The following is a 13534-nucleotide window of genomic DNA, read 5'->3' on the forward strand; positions in this document are numbered from 1 at the left end:
AGTGTACGTTGCCAAGTTCCAAAACTCAAAACGTAACAAGTCCAGTGTCACCTACCTGCTCCCTCTCTGAGATCCAAGCTCCTTCGATCTCCAACACCTGCATCATCAACATCCTCATTCGTCATCTGGAGTAGTCCTGCTGCATCCAATGTTGGTATTCCAAGCATGATTGACTCCTCTCCTATCCGTGATTCCTCAGAAGGATCCTTGATGACTACACCTGTTGCTGCTGCTGTTGCTGTCAGTGGATCTTCATCCCAGAAGGGGACCAGGAGGAAGACTACTTGTAGCGTATACTCCAAAAAGCAATTAACTGTTAAACAATCGTTTGCAAGGGCAAACAAGTATGACAGCAATTACCCAGTTGCACAGCGGATTACTGACGCCATAACAGCTATTCTGGTATTGTGTCCAGTATCCACCATTACTGCAGTGGGTTTTCAACAGTTAATTCAAGTCCTGTGTCCTCGCTACCAGATCCCTTCTAGATTCCACTTCGCTAGAAGAGCAATTCCAAATCTCTACAAGGACATTAAAAAAAACCTTATTAATGTCCTCAGAAATGCCGTTGTACCCACTGTTCACTTGACCACTGATATGTGGACAAGTGGGACATGGCAAACTAAGGATTACATGACTGTGACAGCCCACTGGATATGTGTATTGCCTACAACAGCAACAGCAGCAGCATCAACATCTCCCAAAAGACAGCTAATACAGAGACAGGCTACTCTTTGTATAACGGGTTTCACTAAGAGGCATACTGCTGAGAATCTCTTAGAAAAACTCAGGGAAATCATTGCTAAATGGCTTACCCCACTTGGACTCTCCTCGGGATTTGTGATTTTAGACAATGCCACCAATATAGTGAGAACATTACATCTGGGCGAATTCCAACACATCCCATGTTTTGCTCACACAATTAATTTGATTCTGCAACATTTTTTAAAAGTGACAGGGGCGTGCAGGAGATGCTCTCGGTGGCACGCAAAATATCCAGACATTTTAGACATTCGGCGACCGCTTGTCGAAGATTGCATGACCAGCAGGTACAGTTAAATTTGCCCTCCAATCAGCTGAAGCAAGAGGTAGTTACTCGGCGGAATTCTATTCTCTATATGCTTCAGCAGATGGAGGAACAGCAAAAGGCCATCCAGGCCTATACAGCGGACTATGACATAGGCCGTGGAGGGGGAATGCACATTACTCAAGCGCAGTGGAGAATAATTTCCGTGTTGTGCAAGGTTCTCAAACCCTTTGAACTTGCCACACATGAAGTTAGTTCAGACACTGCCAGCTTGAGTCAGGTCATTCCCCTCATCAGACTTTTGCAAAAACAGCTGGAGAAACTGAAGGAGGAGCTGAAACGGAGCGATTGCGCAAAGTATGTCGGACTGGTGGATCAAGCCCTTGATTCACTTCACCAGGATCCAAGAGTCGTCAATCTATTGAAATCTGAAAAATATATTTTGGCCACCATTCTGGATCCTAGGTTTAAGTCCTAACTTTTGAGTTTTTTTCCAAAAGACCAAAATCTAAAACTATGCAAAGAACTGTTTGTCAAAAAATTGTCAGCTGCAGCCGCATGTGAAATGCCTTCATCTCCTCCTTCAGTTTCAACAGCTGCCAGGAAAAAACTCAATTTTCCTTACAGAATGCCTGCTGGTCATGCAGATCAGTCACCAAAAATGACATATGGTCGGGCCTGAGTGAACTGCCTACTAGTGACATGTCTTCTACCTTGACTATGTGTGATACGGTCTCCATTCACAGAATGGTGGAGGACTATTTCAGAGATAACATCCTAATAGACATGTCAGACAGTCCCTTTCAGTACTGGCAGGAAAAAGAGGCAATTTGGAGTCCCATACACAAACTGGCTTTGTATTACTTAAGTTGCCCACCCTCCAGTGTGTACTCTGAAAGAGTTTTCAGTGCAGCTGGCAACCTTGTCAGTGACCGGCATAGGAGATTACTTCCTCAAAATGTGGAAAAGATGATGTTCATTAAAATGAATTACAAATTCCACGGGGAAGACCTCGACCAACAATTACATAAAAAAATGACAAAGGCGCCTATGGTGGAATCCAGCGGGGAGAATTAATATTGTGTGAAGAAGAGGATGTACACACTGATGGGGATGACGAGGACGAGGATGATTTGTAATGTAAAGCCAGTTTGTGTATGGGATTATTTTCTTTTCCATGTCCAAAGCACATTGGCAGCTTGTTTTATGGGGGTCCAAACAAATCAATCATTTCAGCCACAATTGGCAGTCCTTGTTGCTGAAATGATTGGTTTGTTAAACTGTCCTGTTTCGTATACAACATAAGGGTGGGTGGGAGGGCCCAAGGACTATTCCATCTTGCACCTTTTTCCTTTCCATTATGTGCTGGTTAGGGCATTGCTGCCTGACATTTTAAATGAATGTTATGGCTGGTTTAGGAACCAATGATTTATTTTTAAATTAATTTATGATCAATTTAACAGCCAAGGGCTGCACCCAATGAATTGTTTTTAAATTATTTTATGATCAATTTAACAGCCAAGGGCTGCACCCAATGAATAGTTTTTAAATTAATTTATGATCAATTTAACAGCCAAGGGCTGCACCCAATGAATTGTTTTTAAATTTATTTATGATACATTTAACAGCCAAAGGCTGCACCCAATGAATTGTTTTTAAATTAATTTATGATCAATTTAACAGCCAAGGGCTGCACTCAATGAATTGTTTTTAAATTAATTTATGATCAATTTAACAGCCAAGGGCTGCACCCAATGAATTGTTTTTAAATTAATTTATGATCAATTTTATACCTGGCTGTCACTGTCATCGGCATAGCTGTGCAGGGGTGCTGTGCTCCTGTCTGATGAGGGGCTGTTGCCCAAAATAATAAATAAACAATTTTTTTTGTGTGCATGTCAGCCACACCTGTCATCAGCATAGCTGCACAGGGGTGCTGTGCTGCTGCCTGTCAAGGGGCTGCATGAATATTGCAATGAAAACTTTTTTTTTAAGTTATTGGGTTACAAAAAGTTTTTCTTTAATCATAGCAAAAATGTTATCCTAACAGCTTATAAAGTTATATGCTATAAAAAACTAAAGCTTATATTTGTAAAAAAAACTAAAGCCTAATTCAGCCAAAAGAGAGACTGACACCAAGGCTAAACATAAGAGTCACCTTCTGGGTGTGAATTGTCTCATTTGCATGGGGATAACACAACCCTCAGATGAGATGGATCTCAGCCTTTGAACAACATTGAAATCACCATTAAAAAGTCACAATGGAAGGCTACAATGTGGAGAATCTTTCTTCACAGTCAGGAGAGGCCACAGAGAACATGAAAAAAAAAGATGCTCTAGGTGCTGAACTTCAAGGGATTTCTTCATCATGTTCTGCAGTGTGGAAAGGTTTCATTCACATGTTTTCTATAAAGCAGTTCAAAGTTACAGCCTTCAAAGTGTCTGGTAATTCCTGGCAAAGGTGGGTGTTATAGCCAAAGATTATTACAAGCAAAGGATTAATCTGTCCAGAATCTGTCTGGGAATTCATGGATCATATTTGGCCTGAATGCACTAAGACATCCAGTGATTCTGTCACTGTGTTCTGTAGCCCACTAGTTTATTCCTACCTGAATGGCAAACTGAAATATGGAATAGTAAGCACAGACAACATGGAGGCCTTTGTTAGTCCGCTGCCTGCATGCCAACCAATACCTTCCAGACTACACACACTGGGAGGACCAGGTCTTGATAATGACCATCCCCATCTGTTGCTAGGCCTTCTTCTTCCAAACCATCCATGCTGGACTTACTGTCCAAAATGGGTAGCAGGGTACAGAAAGAGGAGCTAGATGTCCCCAATTACATTTTTTTTCTTCTATCATAGATGATGTGGAGAGAATAAGAGCTTCAAATGTTGGACTTGGAACAGGGGCTCCCACCTATTTGGCTTTCATCCAGAGAACAGAGCTCTGATCCTCAGGAACTGTCTATGCCTGAGCTGATAGGCAGGTATTCTCTGTCTGTTGGTTAACACCCTTCAGGAGATGGAATCCCAGAATAACAAAAACTATAATGTGTCCACTGATAACCAGCCTGATCCCTTAACAGCAACATACGGTACCCCATATGGCCAACTCACAACATGATACCCAGTTTGCAGCCTCCTCTTCCTTATGACACTAATTCAGTCGCCATGGTTGCTCCAGTCCAAGACAGTGGGAACAATGGAAATTTACAGGTTGGAAAAATTCAGTTGCAGAACAAAAGATTTATTTTTGGAAAGCACGCTTCCTGGTCCCCTTCTGGGATGAAAAAAAAATGCCAGCAAGCAGGCATGGCGCAGCCGCACAACGTAATACTTAAACCTTAGGTTTGAAATGTTGCATTTGCTGCTCAGTTCCGCTTCTTCACAATATATCTCATATGGTTAAGTAGACAGTGGGAACAACGGCAGTTTGAACTATGTTTTTTTTTATGTCCCTCTACAGGTTCGGAAATGACAGTTTATAGAAGATTTGCAAAGCATTATTTAAGTCATTTGTTTATTTATTTTTGGAAAGCACACTTCCTGGTCCCCTTGTGAGCTGTGAGGTGGTCAAAATTTACTGGAAACGAGTGGAAATAAATGTTATTGAGGTTATTAATACTGTAGGAACAAAAAAAGGCCCATTTTATGTGATTTTAGCTGGGTTTTTTTTATTTTTTAAGAAAAAATCCAGATCCAAAACGAAAACACGAAAACAAAACACGGAGGTGAGGTTTTGGCAAAACCAATCCAGATCCAAAACCAGGGGATATCCAGATCCCAAACCAAAACCAAAACACGGGGGTCGGCACACATCTCTAATCAAGTAAAGAGCTCCCAGGAGTAAAAAATCATTTTACAATAATATGCATAAATAAGAAAAATAAATAATCCTAAATAAAAATAAAATTTAATTAAACCAGTCAATCCTATAAAGATACACAAAAAGCAATGTTGGGGATAAATGTATTTGTAAGTAGCAAAAATTAAATAGGACACAGTATTAAAGAGTCTCTAGCACCAATCTGAAAACATAGTTCTCAAGATATGCCTTTGGTTATCATTCCATATTTGTATGGTGTAAAGAAACACTGCAATGATGAAAATTCAAACTCTCTGAGCTAATGCTCACTTGGTAAAAATAGAGAATACTCACAAATAAGAGTAGGTGAGTTTCAAGCTCCAGCTGAATCTCTGACTGTAAATGATCAGCGGAAAACGGGAGCTACAGTGAGCTCGCGCTGCCGAATGTGTCTTAATGGGGAGCTGCAGACACCCATTAAGATATCAGACCGATAGACTTCTCAAATGTCTGTGATAGCGGACACCAGGCTCCGCTTCAGCAGTCCCGTCGGCGGCAGATGCAAATAACAATTGTCTTTAATGAGAAGCTGTTCCATAGTGGTCATTACATATAGAAGTCAGAGATCAATGATAAAAATCCTTAAAAAATCCTACCATAATCAAAAATTTATAATAAACATTGATAAAGATATTTGGAATGGCCCCTTCGCTGCGAACCTGGTCCTCTATGGACGCTATATCGATGACCTGTTCTTTATTTGGGAAGGAGACACTATTTCAGCTGCTAATTTTGTTAATTTTTTGAATCACAATAATTTTGGGTTGTCCTTCAGGAACACACACAACCCTGCACATATTGATTATTTAGATATTTCTTTAGATGTGATAGAGGGAGTTATATGTTCATCCACATATAAAAAACCAGTAGACACTCTTGGTTTTATACCGTTTTCCAGTAACCATAAGAAAAGTTGGCTCAATAATGTGCCAAAGAGCCAACTATACCTGATACGGAGAAATTGTTCCTCGTATGACGTTTTTGAGAGACAAGCATCTGAATTACTAGATGCATTTAATGAGAGAGATTACCCCAAACAGATTCTGACTCAAGCACTAGAAGGCACAAAGGTATCAGATAGGTCCAAACTTTTGGAAAATAGGGATAAAACATCAACAAATGAAAATAATAGATCTTTTTAAAAAGAATAGAGATTTGAGTCTGAGCTTTATTTCAAAGTATAATGTTGCCGCTTCTAAGATCAGTACCATTGAAAGAAAAAATGATGGTTTACTTTTTACAGACCCTATATTAAAAAACAATTTAGAACCTAATCCTAGTGTTATTTTTAAAAGGGCTCGAAATTTGAGGAATATTCTTGCCCCTAGTGTTTTAAAAAATTCAACTACAAATAGTGCATGTATACAAACAACATTAACAAAACAACCGGTATGTGGGTTCTATAGGTGCAATAAAACAAGATGCATTACATGTACTCACGTTATGAACAAACCGAAAGTTGTCCACATGTCTGAATCTGTTAATGAATTTACCATTATTTCTTATATGAATTGTAACTCTAGTTATGTTTTTTACCTTTTACACTGCTCATGTAAACTTCATTATATAGGTAGAACTACACACCCCCTAAAAGTTAGGTTTCTGGAGCACAGGAGGAATATCATTAAGGGGGCTGTTAATCATAGTGTTTCCAGACACTTACTGGAGTATCATGATAAGAATCCAAGAGATTTGAAAGTAACTGCAGTTGAACAGATTCCAAATACCTGCAGAGGTGGGGATAGGTTCAGTGCTCTATATAGGCAAGAGGCTGCTTGGATCCTCAAGCTGCATACTCTTAAACCTAAAGGTCTTAATGAAAATATTGATCTTTAATTTATTTGAATGAGCCATACATGCACGTTCATCACGTATTATACAGTATGTCTATCTACTTGCCTGCAAAGGATTTGCAACAAAGTAGGGGTGTGCACCGGCCACTTTTCGTGTTTTGTGTTTTGGTTTTGGATCTGGATCTTTCTTCGTGTTTTGGATCTGGATTGGTTTTGCCAAAACCACCCTTCCGTGTTTTGGGTTCTGGGTTTTGTGTTTTGGATCTGTATTTTTTTTTTAAAAAGCATAAAAACAGCTAAAATCACAGAATTTGTTGGTTTCTCTGCTCCTATGCTATTATTAACCTCAATAACCTTAATTTCCACTCATTTCCAGTCTATTCTGAACACCTCACAATAGTGTTTTCATGTCCAAAAGGTTGCACCGAGGTAGCTGGATGACTATGCTAAGCGACACGAGTGGGCGGCACAAACACGTGACCCATCTAGGAGTGACACTGCAGTGGCAGACAGGATGGCAGTTAGAAAAACTAGGCCCCAAACTGTACATAATGCAAAGAAAAAAAAGAAGTGCAAGATGGAATTGTCCTTGGGCCCTCCCACCCACCCTTATGTTGTATAAACAGGACATGCACACTTTAACAAATCAATCATTTCAGCGCCAGGGTCTGCCACACAACTGTGGCTGAAATGATTGGTTCGTTTGGGCCCCCACAAAACAAGCTGGCAATTAATGTGTCCCTGCACAAACTGGCTCTACGGAGGCAAGATGTCATCCTCATCCTCCTCATCCACCGATTCCTCACCCTCTTCAGTGTGTACATCCTCATCCTCACAAAGTATTAACTCGTCCCCACTTGAATCCACCACCACAGGTCCCTCTGTACCTTCTGGAGGCTGGTCTCCCTGGAAGAGCTGATAATTCATTTTGATGAACATCATCTTCTCCACATTCTGTGGAAGCAACCTCCTACGCCTTTCGCTGACAAGGTTCCCGGCTGCACTAAACACTCTTTCAGAGTACACACTGGAGGGGGGGCAACTCAGGTAAAATAGAGCCAGCTTGTACAGGGGCCTCCAAATTGCCTCTTTTTCCTGCCAGTACAGGTATGGACTGTCTGACATGCCTACTTGGATGCTGTCACCGATGTAATCCTCCACCATTCTGTCAATGGTGACAGTATCATATGCAGTGACAGTAGACATGTCAGAAATTGTTGCCAGGTCCTTCAGTCCGGACCAGATGTCCAAACTTGGTCCTGCCTGCCCTGCATCACCGCCAGCGGGTTGCTTAGGATACCTAAGTTTTTTCCTGGCAGCCCCAGTTGCGGGAGAAAATGAAGAAGGAGCCGTTGACGTGTCACGTTCCGCTTCAGCTGACAGTGTGTTCACCAGCAGGTCTTTGCACCTCTGCAGGCTTGTGTCGGCCGGAAAGAGAGACACCACATAGGCTTTAAACCTAGGATCAAGCACGGTGGCCAAAATGTAGTGGTCTGATTTCAATAGATTGACCACCCTGGAATCCTGGCAAAGCGAATGAAGGGCTTCATCCACAAGTCCCACATGCCGAGCGGAATCGCTCCGTCTTAGCTCCTCCTTCACTTTCTCCAGCTGCTTCTGCAAAAGCCTGATGAGGGGAATGACCTGACTCAAGCTGGCTGTGTCTGAACTGACTTCACGTGTGGCAAGTTCGAAGGGCTGGAGAACCTTGCACAACACGGAAATCATTCTCCACTGCGCTTGAGTCAGGTGCATACCCCCTCCTTTGCCTATGTCATAGGTGGATGTATAGGCTTGTATGGCCTTTTGCTGCTCCTCCATCCTCTGAAGCATATAGAGGGTTGAGTTCCACCGTGTCACAACCTCTTGCTTCAGGTGATGGCGGGGCAGGTTCAAGAGTGTTTGCTGGCGCTCCAGTCTTCGGCACGCAGTCGCTGAATGGCGAAAGTGGCCAGAAATTTTTCGGGCCACCCAAAGCGTCTCCTGCACGCCCCTGTCGCTTTTCAGAAAATTCTGCACCACCAAGTTTATTGTGTGAGCAAAACATGGGACGTGCTGGAATTTGCCCAGATGTAATGCCCGCACAATATTGGTGGCGTTGTCAGATATCACAAATCCCCAGGAGAGTCTAAGTGGGGTAAGCCACTGGGCGATGATTTCCCTCAGTTTCTCTAAGAGGTTGTCGGCGGTGTGCCTCTTACTGAAACCGGTGATACACAGCGTAGCCTGCCTTGTAACGAGCTGGCGTTTCTGAGATGCTGCTACTGGTGACGCTGCTGCTGTTGCTGCGTAAGGTGATACATCTACCCAGTGGGCTGTCACAGTCATATAGTCCTTAGTCTGCCCTGTTCCACTTGTCCACATGTCCGTGGTTAAGTGGACATTGTGTACAACGGCATTTTTCAGGACACTGAGGACACTTTTTCTGACGTTTCTGTACAGTCTCGGTATCGCCTGCCTAGTGAAGTGGAATCTAGACGGGATTTGGAACCGGGGACACACTACCTCCATCAATTGTCTAAATCCCACTGCACTAATGGCGGATACCGGACGCACGTCTAACACCAACATAGCAGTCAAGGCCTCAGTTATACGTTTTGCTTCAGGATGACTGCTGTCGTACTTCATCCTCCTCGCTAAGGACTGTTGGAGGGTCAATTGTTTAGTAAAAGTAGTGGTGTTCCTACTTCCTCTCTGGGATGATGAACGACTCCCAGCAGCAGCAACAGCAGCAGCGGCAGCAGTAGGCGTAGCAATGCAGGATCCTCCAGAGGAATCCCGGATAGGAGAGTCAGTCATGCCAGTGACTTGGCCTGCAGGACTACTTCCGATCCTGACTAAGGAGGAAATTGATGAGGAGGGAGTTGACGGTGTGGTTTGCAGGCGCTTGGATACAACAGGACAACGGGATTTAGGTGTCCCTGGACTGCTTACGGTCTTAGCCAAAGTTTCTGAACTTGACAGTAACTTTTTATGAACGCGCTGCAGGTGCCGTATAAGGGAGGATGTTCCTAGGTGGTTGACGTCCCTACCCCTACTTATTTCACCTTTACATATGGTACATATGGCAAGACAGTTGTTGTCCGGATTTGGATAGAAATATTGCCAGACCAAAGAGGTGGAATGTTTGGTCTTCTGCCCAGGCATGACCGTGATGGGCTTTTTCATCCCACGGACAACAACTGTCTCCCCCGGAGCCTGATTTAAACAAACCACATCACCATCAGAATCCTCCTCGCCAACTTCCTCCTCAGCGCCAGCTACACCAGTATCCTCATCCTGTTGTACTTCAACAGTGACATCTTCAATTTGCATATCAGCAAGTGGACTGTGGGTGCTCCTTTCAGCACTTGCAGGGGGCATGCAAATGGTGGAAAGAGCCACCTCTTCCCGTCCAGTGCTGGGAAGGTCAGGCATCGCAACCACCACCACACTTGGACTCTCCTTGGGGATTTGTGATATCTTCTTAGAAAGCACAGTTCTTCGCTGTGCTTTTGCCAGCTTAACTCTTTTGATTTTTTTAGTGGGAGGAGGGCTTCCATCGTCATGTGAAGCTGAACCACTAGTCATGAACATACTAGGGATCGACCTTAGCCGTTCCTTGCCACTCCGTGTCGTAAATGGCATATTGGCAAGTTTACGTTTCTCTTCAGCTGATTTAAATGTCTTTTTCAAGGTCATTTTCCTGAACTTTGCCATTTGGGATTGTATGTGCCCTCTACTATGACATTGGGCATCGGCCTTGGCAGACGACGTTGATGGCATGTTATCGTCTATGTCATGACTAGTGGCAGCAGCTTCAGCACTAGGAGGAAGTGGTTCTTGATCTTTCTCTATTTTATTTTTATCGGAGAAAGTTTGGTCCTCCATTTATGTTATATCGATTTGATATATACGTGCGGCTAAACACAGAAAATAATTTTTTTTTTGGTTTGGACTGGAGTGTACTTTGGGGGTTACAGCACCCTTTAACGGTCAAGCCAGCCGGCCCTTATGACACAGGCGCACTCTTGGCACTACTTTGTTGATGCACGTGCGGCTACTGCGCACACAATTCACAAACACAGAAAATAATTTTTTTTTTGGTTTGGACTGGAGTGTACTTTGGGGGATACAGCACCCTTTAATTGTCAAGCCAGCCGGCCCTTTACTTATGACACAGGCGCACGCTTGGCACTACTTTGTTGATGCACGTGCGGCTACTGCGCACACAATTCACAAACACAGAAAATAATTTTTTTTTGGTTTGGACTGGAGTGTACTTTCGGGGGTTACAGCACCCTTAACGGTCAAGCCAGCCGGCCCTTTACTTATGACACAGGCGCACGCTTGGCACTACTTTGTTGATGCACGTGCGGCTACTGCGCACACAATTCACAAACACAGAAAATAATTTTTTTTTTGGTTTGGACTGGAGTGTACTTTCGGGGGTTACAGCACCCTTTAACGGTCAAGCCAGCTGGCCCTTTACTTATGACACAGGCGCACGCTTGGCACTACTTTGTTGAAGCACGTGCGGCTACTGCGCACACAATTCACAAACACAGAAAATAATTTTTTTTTTGGTTTGGACTGGAGTGTACTTTCGGGGGTTACAGCACCCTTAACGGTCAAGCCAGCCGGCCCTTTACTTATGACACAGGCGCACGCTTGGCACTACTTTGTTGATGCACGTGCGGCTACTGCGCACACAATTCACAAACACAGAAAATAATTTTTTTTTTGGTTTGGACTGGAGTGTACTCTCGGGGGTTACAGCACCCTTAACGGTCAAGCCAGCCGGCCCTTTACTTATGACACAGGCGCACGCTTGGCACTACTTTGTTGATGCACGTGCGGCTACTGCGCACACAATTCACAAACACAGAAAATATATTTTTTTTTTGGTTTGGACTGGAGTGTACTTTCGGGGGTTACAGCACCCTTTAACGGTCAAGCCAGCCGGCCCTTTACTTATGACACAGGCGCACGCTTGGCACTACTTTGTTGATGCACGTGCGGCTACTGCGCACACAATTCACAAACACAGAAAATAATTTTTTTTTGGTTTGGACTGGAGTGTACTTTCGGGGGTTACAGCACCCTTTAAACGGTCAAGCCAGCCGGCCCTTTACTTATGACACAGGCGCACGCTTGGCACTACTTTGTTGATGCACGTGCGGCTACTGCGCACACAATTCACAAACACAGAAAATAATTTTTTTTTTGGTTTGGACTGGAGTGTACTTTGGGGGTTACAGCACCCTTTAACGGTCAAGCCAGCCGGCCCTTTACTTATGACACAGGCGCACGCTTGGCACTACTTTGTTGATGCACGTGCGGCTACTGCGCACACAATTCACAAACACAGAAAATAATTTTTTTTTTGGTTTGGACTGGAGTGTACTTTCGGGGGTTACAGCACCCTTAACGGTCAAGCCAGCCGGCCCTTTACTTATGACACAGGCGCACGCTTGGCACTACTTTGTTGATGCACGTGCGGCTACTGCGCACACAATTCACAAACACAGAAAATAATTTTTTTTTGGTTTGGACTGGAGTGTACTTTCGGGGGTTACAGCACCCTTTAAACGGTCAAGCCAGCCGGCCCTTTACTTATGACACAGGCGCACGCTTGGCACTACTTTGTTGATGCACGTGCGGCTACTGCGCACACAATTCACAAACACAGAAAATAATTTTTTTTTTGGTTTGGACTGGAGTGTACTTTGGGGGTTACAGCACCCTTTAACGGTCAAGCCAGCCGGCCCTTTACTTATGACACAGGCGCACGCTTGGCACTACTTTGTTGATGCACGTGCGGCTACTGCGCACACAATTCACAAACACAGAAAATAATTTTTTTTTTGGTTTGGACTGGAGTGTACTTTCGGGGGTTACAGCACCCTTAACGGTCAAGCCAGCCGGCCCTTTACTTATGACACAGGCGCACGCTTGGCACTACTTTGTTGATGCACGTGCGGCTACTGCGCACACAATTCACAAACACAGAAAATAATTTTTTTTTTGGTTTGGACTGGAGTGTACTTTCGGGGGTTACAGCACCCTTAACGGTCAAGCCAGCCGGCCCTTTACTTATGACACAGGCGCACGCTTGGCACTACTTTGTTGATGCACGTGCGGCTACTGCGCACACAATTCACAAACACAGAAAATAATTTTTTTTTTGGTTTGGACTGGAGTGTACTTTCGGGGGTTACAGCACCCTTAACAGTCAAGCCAGCCGGCCCTTTACTTATGACACAGGCGCACGCTTGGCACTACTTTGTTGATGCACGTGCGGCTACTGCGCACACAATTCACAAACACAGAAAATAATTTTTTTTTTGGTTTGGACTGGAGTGTACTTTCGGGGGTTACAGCACCCTTAACGGTCAAGCCAGCCGGCCCTTTACTTATGACACAGGCGCACGCTTGGCACTACTTTGTTGATGCTCGTGCGGCTACTGCGCACACAATTCACAAACACAGAAAATAATTTTTTTTTTGGTTTGGACTGGAGTGTACTTTTGGGGGTTACAGCACCCTTAACGGTCAAGCCAGCCGGCCCTTTACTTATGACACAGGCGCACGCTTGGCACTACTTTGTTGATGCACGTGCGGCTACTGCGCACACAATTCACAAACACAGAAAATAATTTTTTTTTTGGTTTGGACTGGAGTGTACTTTCGGGGGTTACAGCACCCTTAACGGTCAAGCCAGCCGGCCCTTTACTTATGACACAGGCGCACGCTTGGCACTACTTTGTTGATGCATGTGCGGCTACTGCGCACACAATTCACAAACACAGAAAATATATTATTTTTTTAGCACTTGGGGGGAGCACCCCTGATGGACAGAGCAC

Source organism: Taudactylus pleione, unplaced genomic scaffold, assembly GCF_031769625.1.
Source record: "Taudactylus pleione unplaced genomic scaffold, aTauple2 ptg000352l, whole genome shotgun sequence".
In the NCBI taxonomy this organism is placed as follows: domain Eukaryota; kingdom Metazoa; phylum Chordata; class Amphibia; order Anura; family Myobatrachidae; genus Taudactylus; species Taudactylus pleione.